We start from the raw sequence: 23,537 nt of genomic DNA, 5'->3' as shown, positions 1-23,537 counted from the left end.
GTATGTAATTGAGGTGCATGTGGACTTCTCTAAACTACATATTGGTTTGTTTTTAATTATTAAAATACAAAAATCCAAAGGAGAATGATCACTTGATTTTGAAGGTATGGTAATTACCATAGGTCAGAGTTGTATGGATCCACCGTTATGATTGAGTGCCGTCCAACCGTCCATTAGATACTCCCCCATGTTAGGCCTAGATCCCAAAACCAAACCTGATCCAAACAGCTCAAGTGGACCACACCAAAGGAAGGGACACCCACCATAGAAAACTTCCATATGGAATGTGGGGTCCACCATGTTTTGTATATGCCATCCAACTTATCGGTACAAATCTGAGGTGGGCCACAGCCAGTGAAAATATTGTTTTTAGCCATGATTGTATATTTTGCCGTGCAGGTGTCCCACCTGAGTTTCGGATCGAGATGATTCGATGTATGATCAATATGAGGATTCCCAGCAGATGTACAGCTTGTATTCCACATACGCATTCTGGGTGGGACCCACATAGCTCGAATTTTTGTGATCATTACCAAAATCAAAATTCCATGGCTCAAAAAGCCTAATTTAGTTATCACAATCCCCAAAACCTGATTCAAAATGTGTCGTTTGGGTGTGCAATCCACCCAAAAATTCTATATAGCATAGTTCTAAAACATCCCATAATGCAATTTGTTTGGATATGATCATCATGTATTTGATTATTCCACTTTTTCAATAAATGGGCCATTAATTCTCCTTAAACAATGAACCCATAAAAAAAGAAATAAAATAAAAGTGATCCACAAAAGCAAATTGATCTTGATAGAGGAGTTTTAAAATGGAAAAAATAAATAAAAAGAAGTTCATGGGCAGACGGTGCGCACCGAGAGTTAATGCTGGCATTCCCCCACCATATGAAAATTATTGGTGGGGACCGAACGTGCATTCCAACGAGTGGTTTTGAAATCAAAATTTGAATTGCTTCTGTTTTCCCGCCATTCATCTTTAAATTGGCAGACCTACTTTTCAAAGCCACAAACCTCATAAAAGGAGGATTAATATGGTTTGAGACCAAGGAATGCTTGATATAATCTTGTGTGGACCACGGTTCCAGGATCTGGATCTTTGATCTGATAAGCAGTTACTTTAGAAGAAGTATTTTGGTTTTCTACAATGTGGATTTGGAAATGATCATACAGGTGAAATGTTTTTGGAGAAAATACAATGAAGAGACAACCTGTTGTAGTGGCTGAATTATTATGCTGACTTTCAAAGTTGTTTTGAGAAGACATCAGATAATATAAGTCAAGCCGATTAGGCTTGTAAATGGCGGCACGTTACTGGCCCATCACCTTTGCTTTAGAGAATGGGCATTTTTCCAATGACAAAATAATAATTTTTGTATGTTTTGTGAAAGGTATCATTTCAAGGGAAATAGGGTTTTTTTTTTTTTCACGAATGTTTTCATTATATTTGAGCATGTTATAATACATAAAAGAGTCTATATTTTAATATATTCATTATATTTGAGCATTATTTCTTTTGCATCTTGTATTCTTCTTATTTTACTAATATAATGATTTCTTAATGCCTTCCGGTGAATACAATCATAATATGATACCATGATAAACACCATCAAGTAATATACAAACATCCCATCAAGTAGACTAACCCAAACCCTAACATATAGGGTTCATATTGTCTAGTCTAGTGGGCGCACCATGTACACTCGGCGGGTTAATTTGTCACAGCGGGTTAACTGACTAATCTACATGTTCTTGCACAATTAACCATCATCGTACATTATTAACAATACAATAGATTTACACGTTCAAACCCTATGTGGTTCTCAACATCCCACATTCATGAATCATGAACCGTACTACGTATAATTTAGGTAGACCAAACATTGTTGAAACTTCTTTCTCCAATCATAATTTTCATGAAATAAATCATCCATCATAGAATTTACAGTATTTAAACACCATAGGTCAGAAATTAATCATGGAGAATACAGTTCAAATCAAACAATTCAATAAACATACGAAAACATATATAGCTTTAAATAAAAATATGATATCATTGAAAATAAGCATGAAGCGATACCTTACTGCTGCCTAGACAAAACCTTAGATGAATTTAGGAGAAGGTAGAAGCGTGTACACATCCCATGGCTCAAGGAGAACACACGTGCAAGGGAAGAATGTGGAGATGCTCAGGGTTTTGGACATCTAAGGTGGGGAATGCACAAGGTGGGTGCATAGGCATGGGCATGAGAGGATTTACACTAAGGTATGTGATGGGGTTTTCCTCCTCAGTTTAGAGGAGAGATTGGGCAGCATAGTGTAAATCGGATGTATTTTTCTGCACTGCTCGGCCGATCGAGGATGGTACTCGACTCAAAGTCTAGCGAGCTATTGGTTTTAAAACTCCTTGGTGCTCGACCAGTCGAGAGAAGTGCTGGACCGGTCGAGTGGGCCGCTCGACCAGTCGAGGTTACGTAAATTCATGTCTGAATTTTATGCGGACTACATAAATTTGAAGCGGTTTCGCAAGAGGTGCAAAAGGGAGTTGCCTAAACTATAAATAGGGGTTCCTAGGGCTGTTTTAAGCAATGTAAGAAAGTTTTCTAAAGCTTTGCAAAGGTTTGCTAAAGGATTTAGGGCTATCGAAGTGTGTGTGTGTGTGTGTGTGTGTATGTGTGTGTGTGTGTGTGAGAGAGAGAGAGAGGAAGTTTGTGGAAGGGAGGTTCTGCTCGTAGAGGTGATCTATTGTGCACTCGATATCTCAGGGCTTCTACATCCTCGCGATCGGTGAGATCTCTCCATTTTTCTTTATTATCTTATTGTTTATCCACTCCTGCGTGAGTGAAAAAAGTTTGATCCAAACGGTGTGTGCTTGTGATCAGTTGTAACGTTCTATTTCATAGTGGATTGTTGTTCTGAACGAAGTCCCGTGGTTTTTACCTCTTTGAGGGTTTTCCAAGTAAAAATTCTTGTGTTGTGTGGTTTATGCTTTGAGTTATTTAATTTCTTTATTATCCCATAATTCTAGTGTATTTGGGAGGCTAGATGTTAAGGTTTTGTGTAATGGCCCCCAACAAAGTGGTATCAAAGCGTCCAGGTTTATTAAATGGAGTGGGATCGGTTCTGAATTATGGAAGGTGGCTCATCAAGGATGATCAGTCTCGATGGTTCTATCTGGACCATATTGAAGGCTAAGATGAGGACTTGCTTTATTGCAAAGACTTGTATGCTCCAATCTTAGGCATATTAGCAAAGTCAATGGATATGTCAGATGATGATTGGAAGAAGTTAGATCGGAAGGTGGTAGAGTTTATTAGACAATGGCTAGATGATTCCGTATTGCACTATGTGTCTACGGAAACCTCATCCACTGGCCTATGGCTGAAAGTGCAAGGGTTGTATGAGAGAAAGACGGCTGGCAATAAGATTTTTCTGATAAGACGACTTGTGAATCTCAAGTTCAAAAATGGTGGTTCTGTGGCTGAGCACATGAATGAGGTCAACAACATGTTGAACCAGATCTCAGCTATGAAGATGGTCCTGAACGATGAACTACAGGCTTTGCAATTGCTTAGCTCATTACCTGATAGTTGGGAAACATTGGTGGTGTCTCTGAGTAACTCCGCGTCAGACAGAAAGTTGTCCGTGGAACAGGTAACTAGTTATCTTTTCAATGAGGAGACAAGGAGGAAGTCTCAGGGGTCTACTCAACAAGAGTCCCTTATAACACAAGATCGAGGGAGAGGAAAGAACAGAAAGGGAAGAAAGGCCTGAGATAAATCAAGAGGCAAGTCGAGTACCAGGAAAGATGTTGAATGCTGGAATTGTGGCAAGAAAGGCCACTACAAGCATGAATGTCGTAATAAGAAGAATGACAAGAAAGGAAAAAGGAAATGAGAAGGAAGATAAATCAGATTCCACTGCGATCGCTTCAGATGGCGACGTTGTAGTTATTCTTTTAGCAGATCATGTTGTTTGTCTCACAACTACGAGTCAAGACACCGACTGGGTGATAGACTCTGGAGCCTCGTTTCATGCGACTCCACATAGGGACTTCTTCACAAACTACAAGTCAGGTGACTATGGGACCGTGAAGATGGGAAATTCTGGCGTATCGAAGATCGTAGGGATTGGTGATATTTATGTAAAGACTGATGTGGGCTACACATTGGTTCTCAAGGATGTGAGGCACATTCCAAACCTTTGCCTCAACTTGATGTCAACGGAAAGGTTGAATGATGATGGTTATGAAAGTCGATTTGTTGATGGGTGCTGAAAGCTTATTAAAGGTTCATTGATCACGGCCAGAGGAAAAAAGTGTTGCATCCTTTACAAGGCAAGTGTCAGTATGTGCAAGGGTGGGTTGAACGTAGTAGAAGATTTAGCTATTGACATGTGGCACAGGCATCTAGGCCACATGAGTGAAAAAGGGCTTCAGTTACTAGCGAGGAAGTAAGTCCTTCTAGACGTGACAGGTATACCTCTCAAAACCTGCATTAATTGTTTATCAGGGAAACAACATAGAGTTTCATTTGTTGAATCTTCTTCTCATGTTAATAAAGTGCATGTATTAGATTTGGTTTATTCTGATGTTTATGGTCCTGTGAAGACAAAAACCTTGAGTGGGGCATTGTATTTTGTCACTTTTATAGATGATGCATTTAGGAGGGTTTGAATTTATGCTTTGAAATCCAAGGACGAGGTCTTTGGTGTGTTTAAATTGTTTCATGCTATGATCGAGAAAGAGACAGGTAAATCATTAAAGTGCATCCGCAATGACAATGGTGGTGAATATATCGGTGACTTTCATGAGTATTACAAGTCCCTAGGTATACGACATGAACAAACGGTTCCCAAGATCCCCCAGCATAATGGTATGGCTGAGCGAATGAATCGCACTATTGTAGAGAGAATCAGATGCATGTTATCCCATATGAAGTTGCCCAAGACGTTCTAGGGAGAAGCAATGCACACGGCAGTGTATTTGATAAACAGGTCTCCATCAGCTCCATTGAATAGAGAAGTGCTTGAGAAGGTGTGGACTGGATAAGATCCATCGTACAGTCATCTCAGGGTATTTGGATGCAGGGCATCCATTCACATACTAAAGGACGAGAGGTTCAAGCTCAATATGAAGATCAGTCAGTGTGTGTTCTTGGGGTATGGTGATGAAAAGTTCGGTTACAGATTGTGGGATCCGACTGAGAAAAGGCTCATCAGGAGCAGAGATATGATTTTCTTTGAAGACCAATGTATTGAAGACATTAGTAAGGCAGAAAAGACGCAGCCTAGTTCAGGGGAGCTGGAGGATATGGATCCAGTTATTCATCCCGTAGTGCCTGATGACGGGGGAGTATAACAAGGTATAAAGGACAAGGGAGTTCCTTTAGAAGATGGACAGGGGAAGCAACCCCCACCTGATCCACCTATTGAGCCATAGGTGAGGAGGTCATCTAGGGACAGACAATCATCCAAGAAGTACTCGCCGTATGAGTACATTATGTTCACCGATGGGGTAGAGCTAGAAGATTATTCTGAGGCCCTAGTCGACGAGTATAAGGGTGAGTGGTTAAAAGCTATGCAAGAGGAGATAAAATCCTTGCATAAGAACCACACTTATGATATGATGAAATTGCCTAAGGGCAAGAAAGCTCTGAGCAACTAGTGGGTGTTCAGAAAGAAGATTGAGGAGAAGAATTCACAGACGAGGTTTAAGGCCAGACTTGTGGTGAAAGGTTTTGGTCAGAGGAAAGGTATGAACTTTGAGGAGATATTCTTACCAGTTGTGAAGATGACATCCATACGGTTGTTGCTTGGGTTGGTGGCTAGCATGGATATGAAGATAGAGCAGGTAAGACTGGTGTCCTAATCCGTACCATTCTGTTAGCTTCCGCGGTCCTTCCGGTCAAATTTCGGCAACCTTCGCACCGTATTCGGTGTTTGCGCACGATCCTAAGCCAGGTCCCGCGCACCGACGTCGGCTTGGTCCGAAAGTTATATCATAGCGACCGCGTCGTCGCCGCGGTTCCAACGCCGTGACTTGCGCACCGAACCGATACCCAGGCAAGAAGATGCCGATCAGCGTTTATTCCGAAGAAACACCGCGCGTTGCGGATTTCGAGGGAATCTCTACAATTAGTCCCATCAATCAACCATTAAAGCATCCCATACTTTAAGTACAACAACCCATCTTCACCTTTTACAAAAGTCTACCCTCTTTCCACCTCACCACTCCTCTTTTTCCCATTTTCAACATCAACCATACCTCCTTTTACAATTTTCAACCCAAACCATCCCCCATCACTCCATCACCCATCTCTCTCTCTCTCTCTCTCTCTCTCTCTCTCTCTCTCTCTCTCTCTCCCTTACAAGTCTCTCTCTCATTCAAACTCTCTCATAGCAAAAATTCCTACGTATGGTCCTCCCATGGTGAGAGAATTGCATTTGTGAGGCCCACCTTTCCCACCCCTTCATCTCTCATCTCAACCATCCATTTCTCATCTTCCTCCATCAAAGAGGAGCACAAGGAGCTAAGGAAGCCAAGGGAGCAAGAAGATCAAGTGGTGGGTGCCTTGATAGGGTAGATTTTCATATTTTTAAGATGGGCCAAGTGAGGCCAACCGATCAATGGTTTGGATCTTACTTTGGACCCTAAGATGTGGCCGATGGCTTAATTTGTCACAGCGGGTTAACTGACTAATCTACATGTTCTTGCACAATTAACCATCATCGTACATTATTAACAATACAATAGATTTACACGTTCATACCCTATGTGGTTCTCAACATCCCACATTCATGAATCATGAACCGTACTATGTATAATTTAGGTATAGACCTAACATTGTTGAAACTTCTTTCTCCAATCATAATTTTCATGAAATAAATGATCCATCATAGAATTTACAGTATTTAAACACCATAGGTCAGAAATTAATCATGGAGAATATAGTTCAAATCAAACAATTCAATAAACATACGAAAACATATATAGCTTTAAATAAAAATATGATATCATTGAAAATAAGCATGAAGTGATACCTTACTGTTGCCTAGACGAAACCTTAGATGAACTTAGGAGAAGGTAGAAGCGTGTACACATCCTATGGCTCAAGGAGAACACACATGCAAGGGAAGAATGTGGAGACGCTCAAGGGTTTTGGACATCTAACGTGGGGAATGCACAAGGTGGGTGCGCGAGCATGGGCATGAGAGGATTTACACTAAGGTATGTGATGGGGTTTTCCTCCTCAGTTTAGAGGAGAGATTGGGCAGCATAGTGTAAATCGGATGTATTTTTCTGTACTGCTCAACCGGTCGAGGATGGTACTCGACTCAAAGTCTAGCAAGCTATTGGTTTTGAAACTCTATGGTGCTCGACCAGTCGAGGGAAGTGCTCGACCAGTCAAGTGGGCCGCTCGACCGGTCAAGGTTACGTAAATTCATGTCCGAATTTTATACGGACTGCATAAATTTGAAGCGGTTTCGCAAGAGGTGCAAAAGGGAGTTATCTAAGCTATAAATAGGGGTTATTAGGGCTGTTCTAGGCAATGTAAGAAAGTTTCCTAAAGCTTTGCAAAGGTTTGCTAAAGGGTTTAGGGCTATCGAAGTATGTGTGTGTGTGTGTGTGTGTGTGTGAGAGAGAGAGAGAGAGAGAGAGAGAGGAAGTTTGTAGAAGAGAGGTTCTGCTCGTAGAGGTGATCTACTGTGCACTCGATATCTCAGCGCTTCTACATCCTCGTGATCGGTGAGATCTCTCCGTTTTTCTTTATTATCTTATTGTTTATCCACTCCTGCGTGAGTGAAAAAGGTTTGATCCAAACGGTGTGTGCTTGTGATTGGTTGTAACGTTCTATTTCATGGTGGATTGTTATTCTGGACAAGGTCCCGTGGTTTTTACCTCTTTGAGGGTTTTTCAAGTAAAAATTCTTGTGTTGTGTGGTTTATGCTTTGAGTTATTTAATTTCTTTATTATCCCATAATTCTAGTGTATTTGGGAGGCTAGATCTTAAAGTTTTGTGTAATGGCCCCCAACAAAGTGGTATCAAAGCGTCCAAGTTTATTAAATGGAGTGGGATCGGTTCTGAATTATGGAAGGTGGCTCATTAAGGATGATCAGTCTCAATGGTTCTAACTGGACCATATTGAAGGCTAAGATGGAAGACTAGCTTTATTGCAAGGACTTGTATGCTCCAATCTGAGGCATATTAGCAAAGTCAATGGATATGTCAGATGATGATTGGAAGAAGTTAGACCGGAAGGCGGTGGAGTTTATTAGACAATGGCTAGATGATTCCGTATTGCACCATGTGTCTACGGAAACCTTATCCACTAGCCTATGGTTGAAATTGCAAGGCTGTATGAGAGGAAGACAGCCGACAATAAAATTTTTCTGATAAGACGACTTGTGAATCTTAAGTTCAAAGATGGTGGTTCTGTGGCTAAGCGCATGAATGAAGTCAGCAATATATTGAACCAGCTCTTCGCTATGAAGATGGTCCTGAACGATGAATTACAGGCTTTGCTATTACTTAGCTTATTGCCTGATAGTTGGGAAACATTGGTGGTGTCTTTGAGTAACTCCGCGCCAGATAGGAAGTTGTCCATGTAACAGGTAACTAGTTGTCTCTTCAATGAGGAGATAAGGAGGAAGTCTCAGGGGTCTACTCAGCAAGAGGCCCTTGTGACACAAAATCGAGGGAGAGGAAAGAACAGAAAGGGCGGGAAGGCCCGAGATAAATCAAGAGGCAAGTCGAGTACCAAGAAGGATGTTGAATGCTGGAATTGTGGCAAGAAAGACCACTACAAGCATGAATGTCGTAATAAGAAGAATGACAAGAAAGGAAAAAGGAAAGGAGAAGGAAGATAAATCAGATTTCACTACGATCGCTTCTGATGGCGACGTTGTAGTTATTCTTTTAGCAGATCATGATGTTTGTCTCACAGCTACGAGTCAGGACACCGACTGGGTGATAGACTCTGGAGCCTCGTTTCATGCGACTCCACATAAGGACTTCTTCACAAACTACAAGTCAGGTGACTATGGGACCGTGAAGATGGGAAATTCTGGCGTATCGAAATCGTAAAGGTTGGTGATATTTATGTAAAGACCGATGTGGGCTGCACATTGGTTCTCGAGGATGTGAGGCACATTCTAAACCTTTGCCTCAACTTGATGTCAACGGGAAGGTTAAATGATGATGGTTATGAAAGTCAATTTGTTGGTGGGTGCTGGAAGCTTATTAAAGGTTCATTGATCACGGCCAAAGGAAAAAACTGTTGCACCATTTACAAGGCAAGTATCAGTATGTGCAAGGGTGGGTTGAACGTAGTAGAAGATTTAGCTATTGACATGTGGCACAAGCATCTAGGTCACATGAGTGGAAAAGGGCTTCAGCTACTAGCAAGGAAGCGAGTCCTTCCAGACGTAACAGGTATACCTCTCAAAACCTGTATTGATTGTTTATCAGGGAAACAACATAGAGTTTCATTTGTTAAATCTGTTTCTCATGTTAATAAAGTGCATGTATTAGATTTGGTTTATTCTGATGTTTATGGTCTTGTGAGGACAAAAACCTTGAGTGGGGCATTGTATTTTGTCACTTTTATAGATGATGCATTTAGGAGGGTTTGAGTTTATGCTTTGAAATCTAAGGACGAGGTCTTTGGTGTGTTTAAATTGTTTCATGCTATGATCGAGAGAGAGACAGATAAATCATTAAAGTGCATCCGCACTGACAATGGTGGTGAATATATCAGTGACTTTCATGAGTATTACAAGTCCCTGGGTATACGACATGAACAAACGGTTCCCAAGATCCCCCAGCATAATGGTATGGCTGAGCGAATGAATCGCACCATTGTATAGAGAATCAGATGTATGTTATCCCATATGAAGTTGCCCAAGACGTTCTGGGGAGAAGCAATGCACACGGCAGTGTATTTGACAAACAGGTCTCTATCAGCTCCGTTGAATAAAGAAGTGCTTGAGAAGGTGTGGATTAGATAAGATCCATCGTACAGTCATCTCAGGGTATATTTGGATGCAGGGCATCCATTCACATACTAAAGGATGAGAGGTTCAAGCTCAATATGAAGATCAGTCAGTGTGTGTTCTTGGGGTATGGTGATGAAAAATTCGGTTACAGATTGTGGGATCCGACTGAGAAAAGGCTCATCAGGAGCAGAGATGTGATTTTCTTTGAAGACCAATGTATTGAAGACATTAGTAAGGCAGAAAAGACGCAGCCTAGTTCAAGAGAGCTAGAGGATATGGATCCAGTTATTCCTCCCGTAGTGCCTGATGACGGGGGGAGTACAACAAGGTGTAGAGGACGAGGGAGTTCCTTCAGAAGATGGACAGGGGGAGCAGCCCCCACCTGATCCACCTATTGAGCCATAGGTGAGGAGGTCATCTAGGGACAGACAATCGTCCAAGAGGTACTCGCCGTATAAGTACATTATGTTCACCGATGGGGTAGAGCTAGAAGATTATTCTGAGGCCCTAGTCGACGAGTATAAGGGTGAGTGGTTAAAAGCTATGCAAGATGAGATAAAATCTTTGCATAAGAATCACACTTATGATATGGTGAAATTGCCTAAGAGCAAGAAAGCTCTGAGCAACTAGTGGGTGTTCAGAAAGAAGATTGAGGAGAAGAATTCACAGACGAGGTTCAAAGCCAGACTTGTGGTGAAAGGTTTTGGTCAGAGGAAAGGTATGGACTTTGAGAAGATATTCTTACCAGTTGTGAAGATGACATCCATACGGTTGTTGCTTGGGTTGGCGGCTAGCATGGATATGGAGATAGAGCAGTTAGATATTAAAACTGTCTTTCTCCATGGTGACCTGGAAGAAGAGATCTACATACATCAATCAGAGGGGGGTCGAAGTCAAAGGCAAAGAGTATATGGTGTGTAGGCTGAGGAAGAGCTTGTATGGGCTGAAACAAGTTTTACGGCAATGCTACAAGAAGTTTGACTCGTTCATGTTAAAGCATAGATATGACAGAACGGAGATGGACCACTGTATATTCACATGCAAGTTCTCAGATAGTGATTTCTTAATTCTGCTATTATACGTTGATGACATGCTCATCATGAGAAAAGGCATCAAGAAGATTGACAGGCTGAAATAGGAGTTGGGCAAGTCGTTCGCGATGAAAGAGTTGGGCCTAGCTAAGAAGATCTTAGGAATTGAGATAACCCATAACAAAAGCAGCAGGAAGCTTTGGCTGTCACGAGAACGGTATATTGAGAAAGTTCTAGAGTAGTTCAATATGAATGCAATGAAGCTGGTCAGTACTCCACTGGATGGTCACTTCAGATTGAGCGACAGACAGTGTCCTAAGACGAAGGCAGAGGTGGATGAGATGCAGAAGATACCCTAAGCGTCTGTAGTAGGAAGTTTAATATATGCTATGGTGTGTACGTGCCTAGACATAACTTATGCGGTTGGTGTTGTCAGCCGGTATCTTGTCAATCTTGGCAAAGAACATTGGGCAGTGCTGAAGTGGATACTATGGTATCTAAGAGGCTCATCCAGGTTGAGCCTATGCTATGGTGACAGAAAACCTGTGTTAGGGGGCTACACAGATGCGGATAGGCAAGTGACATAGATTCCAAGAAGTCTACATCGGAGTTTATGTTCACGTTTATAGGGAGAGTGGTCTCTTGGCAGAGCAAGCTACAGAAGGTCGTAGCATTGTCGACGACAGAGGCCGAATACATTGCGCTCACAAAGGCATGTAAAAAGATGTTTTGGATGAAGAGGTTCTTATAGGAACTTAGCCAGAAGCAGGAGCAATACGTGGTCTATTGCGATAGTTAAAGTGCAATACACTTGAGCAAGAATCCAAGTCAACACTCCAAGTCGAAGCATATAGAGATTCGGTATAACTATATCAGGAATACTTTGGAACAGAAGTTGCTACAGCTTGAGAAGGTCCACACGGGCGATAATAGATCAGATATGATGACTAAGGCTTTGCTCAATGGCAAGTTTGAAGTTTGTAAAAACCAAGCTGGCTTGAAGAATGTGAACTCCTCCTAAGTCAGAAAGTGAAAGATTTGATGGGGTTTTGCTCTTCAGTTTAGAGGAGAGATTGGGCAGCATGGTGTAAATTGTTTGTGGGTTATGTTTATGGTTATGCTTATTACAAATCAAACTAATGTTGAAAATCATCTTTGTAGGATCCCAGGATCGGAACCTGGTAAATGGGTACCAGGATCAGAGAATGGGGAACTACGGAGACTGTCGATGCCGGATTCAACGATCCGGAATTTTGTGAGCCCGGTCTCCGAGTTTGGGGCGTGACACATCTCATATGATTGAAATATATAGATTTCACATTAGGATAAAAAACTAAATCTAAACAACAGATAACATGCATACACCATTCTTCTCATTATTAAAATAATCAATTATTATAACTATGAAAATATTAAACCAATGTACTTCCCTTCTAGCTTGGAATAGAGGGAACTTAGAAAATTATAATTAAATTGCAAAATAGAAAATCAACAAGAAGAAAATAAAAAATTTGTAAAAAAAATAAATTAAAACTATGAAACTTTTCAAAAAAATCTTATATAAAACTCTCTAAAAACCACAGATCTTGCTTTGGAATGCTTTTAATGATGCTTAAGAATGTCATGGGAAGTCCTATTTATAAGTGAGGAACTCTAACTTTCGCACCAAGTTGGAAAACTCTAGAAACCTCCTCAAATTTACGCAATTTGCTAAAATAGACTTCACTCCACGTAATTTTTCAAAATAAACTTCATAGTTCAAAATACATTTTTTCAGGACGATTTCAAGATTTCTTTTCTTCACTTCAAATCTTTGATTCTCCCCATTCCTCACTTGATTTTCTTGGATCTTGGGCATGTGAATTCTTCAATCTTGGTCTCCTAAGATTCATCCGTTGTCTTGGTAATTCTTAAGCATTAAATCCATGCTTTTAGCACCCCTTTCAATCTAAGCTCTTAAATTCACCTTGCAAGACAAACATGAAAAAAATAGAACATTATGCTGACTCATGTTCATAAAACCAAGATATAAATAGGGAAAATCATGCAATATTTGAGTCACAATAGCGAGACATTGAGCCGAGATCATGTCTCGAATCATTTAACTTGAACTCGCAAGGCGAGTGCTTGAGTTGTGCGAATACCTTAGATGAAAATCTGGAACTTAAGTGAAACTAGCCGCGTTGTTCTTTCATGAAGTTGTAGCTTTCGAACTGTCAATTTATGGCCAAAGTCAGAGTACCGACTAAAGATATTTCTCCACACATATTCATATAACCGATGCCCCGATCGACCATTAGTAACCGTCGAACAAACTTTTGATCATACCAGTTGATCAATGCATTCAAATGATGGATCGATCATATGCATATGTAGATCATCATTAGGGCTATCCTACGATGTGTATCGACATGTACACCCCGTAAAAGGCCCTAGAGGTTAGAAACACTCTCCCATAGGGCTAATATAATGAAAACCTAGCCTTTGGGGCCATTTGTACAACTTTTGAAACTATATAAGGGCTTCATTTGGGCACCCCATTTCTTCATACGAATTTTGCCCAATAATGAAGGAAAGAAAGAGAGAAAAAGAGGAGGAATGAGATCTTGTGAGGGGGATCTTAGAATATTCTTGATGGATTCCCTTCGATCAATCCCTAGCTTCGACGTTCTCCTCCATCGAATCCATCTCACTCGCGATTAAGAGGTAAAAAAATAAACCCTGCTCACAACCTAGGCTTTTATAGATTAAATTTCATGAATCTTATCTAATTATTCTAAATTGGTATATGAATCATTTTCCCCAAATTCCTAATCCTATGAGCGATTTGAGTCGAGCGGATCATTGCAAAGGTGCGGACCATTATACCTGGGTTTCCATTTATCGACCCTTGAAGGTCTTTAGTTAATGATTTCTTGTGGTGAACGATTTATAAATAGCTAGCATGTTTATATTTTGTGTTTGATTGTAATAAGTATTATTGCTTGTCTATGCCTGCTCACATATTTGATAAAATGTCTAAGTGATTAAACGTGTTATTTTAATAATGCTTACATGTTTGATTGAATGTTATACTAAATGTGTTGATTTGTTGATACTCACGTGTTTGATAAAATGCTCCAGTAAATGTATTACTTTATTGAGGCTCACATGTTTGGTGAAATGCCCAAGTGTTTGCGTTGTTAAATCTATAATTCTTATGAAATCTCGCAATGATCGCATGATGAGTTGATAGGTCCGTAGTGATATTAGAATTACCTACAATGTTGGGTCAGTCGACTAACTGCCCAATTTAAGGGGAGGCCCGAGTTAGGTCATCCACCCTAGACTTGTTTGGTCAACTCGGGTCGAACATGGATAAACGACAGTATCTGAACTACATGAGATGCTCGCACTTAATGCCGGTTGTGTCAGAGTTCTCCATGTCAATCAAATTAGCCCAATAGTCAACTGACTATGTATGTTCACAATGTATGACAACGATAAATAAAATCTAAGATACCTTAATTCCTATTAACTGAGTCTACTTATAACTGTTAGTGGTATGATCCGCAAGATTCACGAGCCGGGCATGGTGGTATGGGACACCATGTCCGAGCTGTCAGCCTATGCTGGGGTGACGAAATCCCTGTAGTGACTAATGAGCAACCAAGAAGGTTATGAGCCTAGTTGTAATACCCCGAAAATCGGCACCGGAATACAAAGACCCCGATCCCGAGTTCTCAGGTGTTAACCTAATGAGAATGCACACGTGACCTCATTCAGATTCACATTCATTCCACACAAAGATAATCAAAGTAATGCAATTCACTTAACGGATTCAAAGCGAGGTAGAGATAACAAAAGATTCATAAATATAGGGCTAAGAGTCAAAAATACAATTTCAATAGTAATGATCGCCCAAAATGAGATTATATAAGTCACAATCCACAATATACATACCCAAGACGGTTAAAGTATAAAGCTTTCAGTTTACACTCAATTCTCTAAAACATAACAGTGTTGGCATAGCCCGATATAAGTCTACTTGTCTGAGGTCTCACTAGTACTTGCATCAATGATACGCTTGGTTGGTGTTTTAAAACAACGTCTTAGGTGGAAGTGAGTAGCTAACTCAGTGGTTCCATTAGTTCTAAGTTACACATGTTATCAACCCAATAAGCATAAGTAATAATAAAATAAGAAATCAAATATTTCCTAAATACTCTTGTTAAATGCGCATATGAAGATATGACATGATGCATGTTCTCATCATTCGACACTCCCTCAACACGCGACTCTGACCACCTGGTTCATAAATGACAACACTTCCTCAACATGCGACTTCGACGTCTGTTTCACCATATTCTAAACTAATGCGATGCGATGAATGATCATGTTAGCTAAATAATTATTAAGTTCAATTCATCCAACATATTGGTGAAACTAGGATACCGACGTTATATCACTAGTCCTTATACGGATCACGTGCCTCGTTGCCGCACGTAGTAACTTACTACTAGTGTCCCTTGATCCAAATTTAGGTATCACCCTTTTATCTTACAAATCAATAATTTCAAAGGTATAGTATGATACCTAAATGTATGAGGATCAACCCGTTATGAGTCGTCACCCAAACCGGGTATGATCGCTCAGTACCGCTGGCCAGCACGCTGCCCTGACCAACTAGACCACTATTTTTGAAGGGGTTCCGGATCAAGTGGCTCACCCCAACCCATGCTCAGGCCACAGCCTAGATGAACAATGGCTGGGGCATTACAGAGGTGTGGGCTTAACACATAAAATTAAATCACTACAAGGAGAGGGCTCATCACCCAATTCCATTCATGCCCAGGTCGTTCGAATGGTACTCTGACATGCAATCATCGGCCAGATAATTTGATAGGAGCCGTTCGAACAATGATTTATCACATCCATCAGTGCTCACTGCTCACTATGAGGAGGCTCGTCACCCCAGCATAGGATGACAGCTCTGACACAGTGTCCCATACCACCATGCTTAGCTCATGAGTATTATTTGCTCACTTGTCACTACGGGGAGGGTCGTCACCCTAGCATAGGCCAACAGCTCGGACACGGTGTCCCATACTACCATGCCGGGCTCATGAGTCTTAGTGGGATCGTATCGCACTAAAGGTTATGAATGGCTCATCCACTGGGAACGGGGTATCCTAAATTTGATTTGGTCTTATCATACATTGTAAACATACTTGATCAGTCGGCTAGTGGACCAATTTGATTGACCTGGGAGAACCCCGGCGTAACCGGTATTGGGTGCAAGCATCCTATATAGTCCAACTACTGTCGGTCATCCGTGTTCAACCAGGGTCGATCGAACAAACCTAGGGTGGCCGCCTTAACTTGGGCCACTCCTTTAGTTTGAAAGGTTAGCCAACTGACCCAACATCATAGAAATCTTAAGTATCGCTATGGACTAAACATTACATTACACAATTATAGCATGCGTTCTACTACACACCCACTCAAGCATTTCATTGAACATATGAGCATCCACATGGTACTGCATCCACTAAAGCATTAAATCAAATATGTGGGCATGCATAAAGTAATCAATCACTTAGGCAATAGATTAAGCATGAACATCAACAAAGCAACACATTCTATCACTTAAACATTTCATCGAACATGTGAGCATCCATATCCAATCAATAACATATAATACAATCAAACATGAAATATGAATATGCTAGTTATTACAACTCATTCAGCACAAGACATCATTAACTGAGACCCTTAATAGTCGATAAATGGAAACCTAGGTATAATGGTCTGCACCTTTGCAATGATTCGTTCAACTCAAAGTGCTCCTAGGATTAAGGTTATAGAGAAAATCTACCAATGCCTAAACAATCACACAAACCATTTTAAGGACTAGAAAACCTAACACAAAAGACTATATTAGATAGTATATTCTATTTCTTATCTCCAATCGTCGTCGAGAGAACTCCATAAAGGATCTGAAAGTGCCAATGTGACTATAAAGAGGGATGAGAGTGAATGCGCACAAACCCTCACACTTCTAAGCTCTCTCTCTCTCTCTCTCTCTTTCTCCTCTTTCTCTTCTCCCTTTCTCCCTTATTCTCTTATTGAAATTTGCATGGGAGGAGGGGGTGCCCAAACAAAGCCCTTAAATAGTGCTAGAAGTAGTGCAAATGGCCCTAATGACCCTTTATTCATTATATTAACCCTAAGGGGGGTTGTTTCCAACTTATAGGGTCTTTTTGGGAGCCCACTGGCTCATCCATATCAAGGGAAAGGTGCCCCACTATAGGATTTATGGTTTGTCAGAATCGGGCGACAATCTAACACTTCGATCAATCGTAGGGGGCTCCACTTACGATGGACGGTCGTCAGTGATCGATCAGGGCCGCAACTATACGGATATGAGCAAGGAAACATCCTTAACTCATACCTCGAGTTTGGTTGCGATCTAACCATCGAAAAGCCACAACTTCACGAAAGAGCGAAAAGTTTATTTCACTTAAGTTTCAGGCTTCAGCCTAGGGTATTTGTGCATTTCAACCTCTCAGCCTCTGGCCCAAGTTGTGCAGTTTTGTGTATATCTTGATTCTCCAACCGTGATAGACATCAAGCCCAACGAGAGGGACATTATTCTATAGTTTCGGAACTAGTGGCCCACTAACAAGTGGTTTAAAACTTGTTCAAAAAATTGAGACATTTTTGTAATGAATTAGGTATCAAGATTTCTTGTACGCAATTATTAGGATTTAGATTAAGTACGTTCATAGTGTAACTTATTTATAATTAGCGGAAATGGTGATTCGGTTTTAATAACCCTAAACCATTGGTTTTTAGGCTAAAGGTGTAACTAGATTGATTTGGTTTGTTAATTAAGATCTGAGCCCTATTTGTCTTGACTTTAGGTAGATCTTTATTTAGTTACGGCTGTCTTGATTAGTCAGTGATAGGTCGGCTAGATTTGGACCCTAAGTGAACAAATCCCAAAGCTAAGCTCGATGTTAAAGTGATCGGGCAGATTCGTTGGCTTCTTACGGTTGATTAATCAGATTTATGTTATTCTTTACTGGTACTACTCGTGTATAGGCTCACTTCGAGCGTCAAGGGTTAATAAACGACAACGTCGTCTGGCCATATCGAATATTTTCAAGGGTTTTTGGAAATTTAAAATAACAAAAATATAGGACGTTACACTAGTACATTAAACTGTAATAATGTCACAATCGCTCCACATTTGTATTTGGGTGATGACTCTTATATCATTTGTGGTCGTCCACCACCCGTTGATGGGCCGCCTAACCCTGTGCATCCAGACTGTGTCATTCAGGTCCTTGATGTGGGATCGGTTGGGCCAGAGTTAGCCTCACATTGATTGGAGAGTTGTCGTCTAGGTGGTAAATAAGAATACGGATCAAGGGACATAGGTAAGGAGCAGCTTCTGCCGCCTCGAGCCTAGTGATTTAGTTAAGACCACGATAAGATGAGGGTACCCTAGCTTTGCTAATATGCTGGATGAATGGAACCTAATAAATACTCGACCAACATATGCATCAATCGCAATGCATGAGATAGGATGTAGCGATTTGGCATTGGAGTCGCGTGATGAGGGAGTGTTGGCATTTGCCAACTAGGCATTGAAGTCACGTTGTTGGATTGAAAGGTGTATGCATCATTACATAATCTCATTCGCGCATTTAACAAGATATTTAGGAAATGTTTGTTTTCCTGTTTTATCATTACCTACGCTAATTGGGTCAATAACATGTGTAACTTAAAACTAATGGAACCATTGAGTTAACTGCTTACTCCCACCTGAGATGGTGTTTTAAAACACCAACTAGGCATTATTGTTGATGTAGATTCTATTGAGGCCTCCGGCGAGTAGGCTTGTATCAGCTTGCACTTCCACCGTTATGCCTTGGAAGCGTCAGACGAAACTAGAAGACTTTGCTTCTATTTTAGTTTTGTGCATGTATATGTTAAAGTCCCCGATTGTGCATGATTTATGTGTAAACTTAGTTGTATGTTCATTGTGGCTTGTATAATCTCCATTTAGGGCGATCACCAATATTGGAATTGTATTTTTGACCATTAGCCCTATATTTATGGATTTTTGTTATCTCTTCATCGCTTTGGTTCTGCTAAGTTGAATTGTGCAACTCTGATTATCTATGTGTGAAATAAATTCAAATCTGAATGAGGACACATGTGTATTTTATTAAGTTAACTCTTGGAAACTTGGGACCGAAGTCTATGTATTCGGGTGCCAATTTTTGGGACGTTACAAACCTATTGGATGAATTGATTGTATATCTATATCAGTGCCATATGTGCCCTCGTAAAAAGTGTTGTAAATATATTTGTAAGTTTTTCTGCATGTTATTCCTTGTTTGTGTGGCAACATGTGTCATTCCTGATTTGTTAATTTACCAATGGATAGAAATAAAGTATAACAAAAACATCTAATCTACGTGTCCTACTAAGTTGTATATGTAACATCTCTACTATTTTTATTTTTTAATTTAGTTGTCCCCCGCCCGACTTATGTTTTAGTTTATCAAATGGCACCTAAGTTTCAGGTTGCTTTACCAGGAGCATGGAACACCAAAGCTCTTTAAACTCCACCATATTATATATAAAAAATCTACTACGATTTGTTACGAGGGGACTTCAATGCCACTATCTTTCATGAAGAGGGGCACGCTCAAAAGCCACGGCCGCTTTTTACATTATGATAGGAAGGCCAAAAAAAAAAGTAGTATATGAGACAAGCCTTATTTTCAGCATACGTACAAAGGATAATCCAGTTGAAAAAGAAAAAGAAAAGAAAAAAAAAATAGGGGCCACATCAATGTGAAAAAGCACCTAAAACTTTTAAGATCACGTGTTGTGGACAGCCTAACTCTTAAATTAGGTTGATTTTTGTGAAAACCCTTTGATGAAAGATAAACACTATGGTTTGTGTCCTATGTCCCTATGCTCATTACTCCGTGTGGTGTGGCTCATCTAAGTTGTGTATGCCTTTTATTTTTTATTTTTCCTTTTTTAAAAAAAAAATCCCTCGAAGAATCTAGGATCTTACCGAATGGATGGTGGATTTTATTGTTGGTGGCACACAAAGATGTGGTAGAGGATTCCGGTTCAAAGGAAAATAGGGGCCTGTTTGGTTTTTAATTACCACGGTATTTGGAAGTAAAGAAGTAATGATTGTTGTTTTACTTGTATTTCTAATGATTGCTTATATTTCGATTGACTACAGTCACATGTTTGTTTTCTACAATCTTTTGAGTGGACTCTATACCAAATCAGCAATCTTGTATTTGGTTTATAGGAGTATTACATGCATCACACCGGCTGTAGTGTTATGGTGTCCATCACCTCATTTTTAACTTCATTGCAATGCTGTTTGATTTTGTTTGTTTCCTTGCATTCTCATACAGAAGAGTGGACTGATGGTCTCTGGTCAATTTGTTGTGGGCCCCACCTTCGGTGCATGATCCTCCCTGTCTTGGTATATGGGCCCCACTGTAAGACCCGTATCTTAGTCCGTACTGTTCCATCAAATCCTGCGATCCTTCCCGTTAAATTCTGGCAACCTGCGATCGATAATCGACGTTTGCAATCGACCCTAAGTCGTATGTTGTAGATTTAAGTCAGCTTAATTCGAGACTTGTATCATTGCGACCGCACCGTCGCCAGGGTTCCGACGCCGCGTCTCTTGCACCGATCCGATACCCTGGCAGGAAGATGTGCGCCGGCGTCTATTTTGAAGAAAATGCCGCGTGATTATAATCCTAAGAGAATATCTACAATATGTCAAATCAATCCCATCAATCACCTCATGTCAAGTACAAAGTCAACCCTTTCTCACCCTCTCTCTTACACACTCATGCTAGTCAAGTACACCATCACCTCACCCATCACTCACATCCATCACTCCTCTCCTTAATCCCATCTCTCCCTCTCTTTCTCTTCACAAATTCCAAGCTAAGGAAGTGGTGGACGTCCAAGCCATTCTAAGAGAGAAAGTGAGTTGTGTGACCCACTTTTCCATCCCAAAACCCATCATCCTAGCCACCCATTTCTCATCTTCCACCATCAAAGAAGAGCACAAGGAGACCGGCATTCCAACGGACCGAGAAGATCGACCGGTGGGTGCTCTATTAGGCCTAGATTTTCTTTTTTTGATGAATGGCTAAGTGAGGCTTACCGATTGATGGTATGGATCTCATTTTGGACCCTAGGTGTGGCCGATGGCCCACCTTGATGCTCATGATCATTCAATGATGGGGCCATTCTCCATGGACCCCATCATGATGTTTATTTTCCTTACATGAAAAGAGGTCATCTAGACCTTACATTTGGTGGAGAAAGGATCTCCACCATTAATTTTTTATTTTAGTGGGCCCACATGTATTGAGACCCACTTGATGTATGATTGAATGCAAGGAGGGCCCATAGTGTCGGGGTCCCTCCATCACACGTGTCCCTCTTTCTCTCTCCCTCCCTTTTTATTTATTTATTTTTGTGTGTGTGATGATGTGGCCGTATGGCCCACCCGGATGGACCCCACGATGAGGCATGTATTTTATCCAAGTGATCCATAAGTGGGGGCCCACTTTATATGTGTAGCCATGTGGTGGCCCACCTTAACTTTATTTGTATGCCCAAACAAAAAAAATATATAAGGAAAAGAAAAAGAGAGTCCAGCGTCTCTGGACGTTAACTGGGAAAGCACAAATATTAGCTTTTCCAAAGCTTATTGGTGGGCCACTTGTGTGGGCTCCACATTGATGTATGAGTTCAATCCATGCCATCCATCCTATTTACCAACTCATTTTAGGCGTTGAGCCAAAAAACAAAATCCATCCGAACTTTGGGTGGGCCATAGCATGTAAAGTAGTGGTTTCTACCGTTGAAAGTCACCCTGTCATTTTTTTATGCACCGAAAAATATCGGATATTGGACTCGTTAGAACGGTCTTGAGCCATAGAGAGCAATGGACGGGGTGGATTTGCTTGATGCGGGCCCTACGAGTGAAAAACCATAAAAAAAAAGGGTTTTCAAAAAAAATAAAATAAAAAATACCAACAGCAGCATTGCTTCTGTTGCGATGTCAGGCGCTGATAGCGCGCCAGGTGGGCGGGCGGACAGCAGTGACCCACGGCTCCAGCCGTGGGCCCCACCTTGATGTTTATTTATCATCCAATCCATTCATATGGTGGGCCCTCAGAGTAGTGGACCACCCTCCAAAATTCAAGTCCATCTAAGACTCAGGTGGCCCACATTATAGGAAACAGTGTGAATTGAACTCTACCATTGAAACCCTTTTTGGGTCCACAGAAGTTTTGGATTAAGCTGAAATTTGTTTTTCCTTTTCATTCAGGTCATTGTGACCTTATCAACAGATTGGATGGCTTATAAGCATTATGGTGGGCCCCATGTGGGACCCACAATGATGTATGTATTTTATTTGCACCGTCCACGGCTGTGGATGGTGGACACCACATTTATGTGTTTTATCAATGTCGTCCAGGCACTCGCTGGACAGCCAGTAGGCCCCACCATGTCTGTGTTATATCCAACCGTCCTTCTATCTGGTGGGCCACACATGTGGACCCTACCATGAGGTATATGACCCACCATGATGCATGTGTTGCATCCCAACCGTCCACCATTTGGCAAGCTGTCTTAGATGCTGGAGACTAGAAATAAGACAGGCCTATGGTTCAAGTGGACCCCACCTTAGTATTTGTATGGGGCCCATATTGATTTATTTGTGGCCGCCCAGTAGGCCCACCTTGGTATATATCTAGGGCCCATATGATTAGGCCCATTTGGCATGCATAATGCCCATGTTACAAGGCCCATTGTGATGTTTTCAAAGGCCCATGGGACATGGCCCATTGATGTGGCCCACTTGATTTATATAAGGCCCTTATGAGGCGGCCCATTTGATGTATCTGAGGACTATGGGTCGAGGCCCAATGAGATGTATATAGGTCCATTGCAATGTGTGATTCCCTATGGTTTGTGTAATGATATTTTATGGTGGGTCATGCCTTGGGAGCAATGTTGGTTTGACATCCACATTGTAAGTACAATGTTGGTTAAATGTCCGCATTGTAACTCTCCTTAAGGCCCATTGATAGGCCCATACTTTTTGATAGTTCATTACTTTATAACATGCTTAGTGTACTTTCATGATTCATGCCCATACGCATCATATGTGTGCTTGATATGAGGAATGTTTGATCATAGCATGAGCCGTTGGGCTGAGACATTTACAGGACTCCTTATGAGACGGAGTGCCCCACATGATCGCGTGGTACATGCAGGATTGCTGCATGATTGTACAGTGTGACTCATGCATCTCGCATATGTATGACTTGAACACTACACGTCCTAACGACATCAGGGCCGTGACCTCTACAGACACATCGTGGATGGTCATATCGGATACCGAAAATGCTTGGTTCTAGCACTGTGGGCACTGGATGT

The sequence above is a fragment of the Magnolia sinica genome, chromosome 18 (genome assembly GCF_029962835.1).
Source record: "Magnolia sinica isolate HGM2019 chromosome 18, MsV1, whole genome shotgun sequence".
Lineage (NCBI taxonomy): Eukaryota > Viridiplantae > Streptophyta > Magnoliopsida > Magnoliales > Magnoliaceae > Magnolia > Magnolia sinica.
This window is presented reverse-complemented; position numbering follows the sequence as displayed.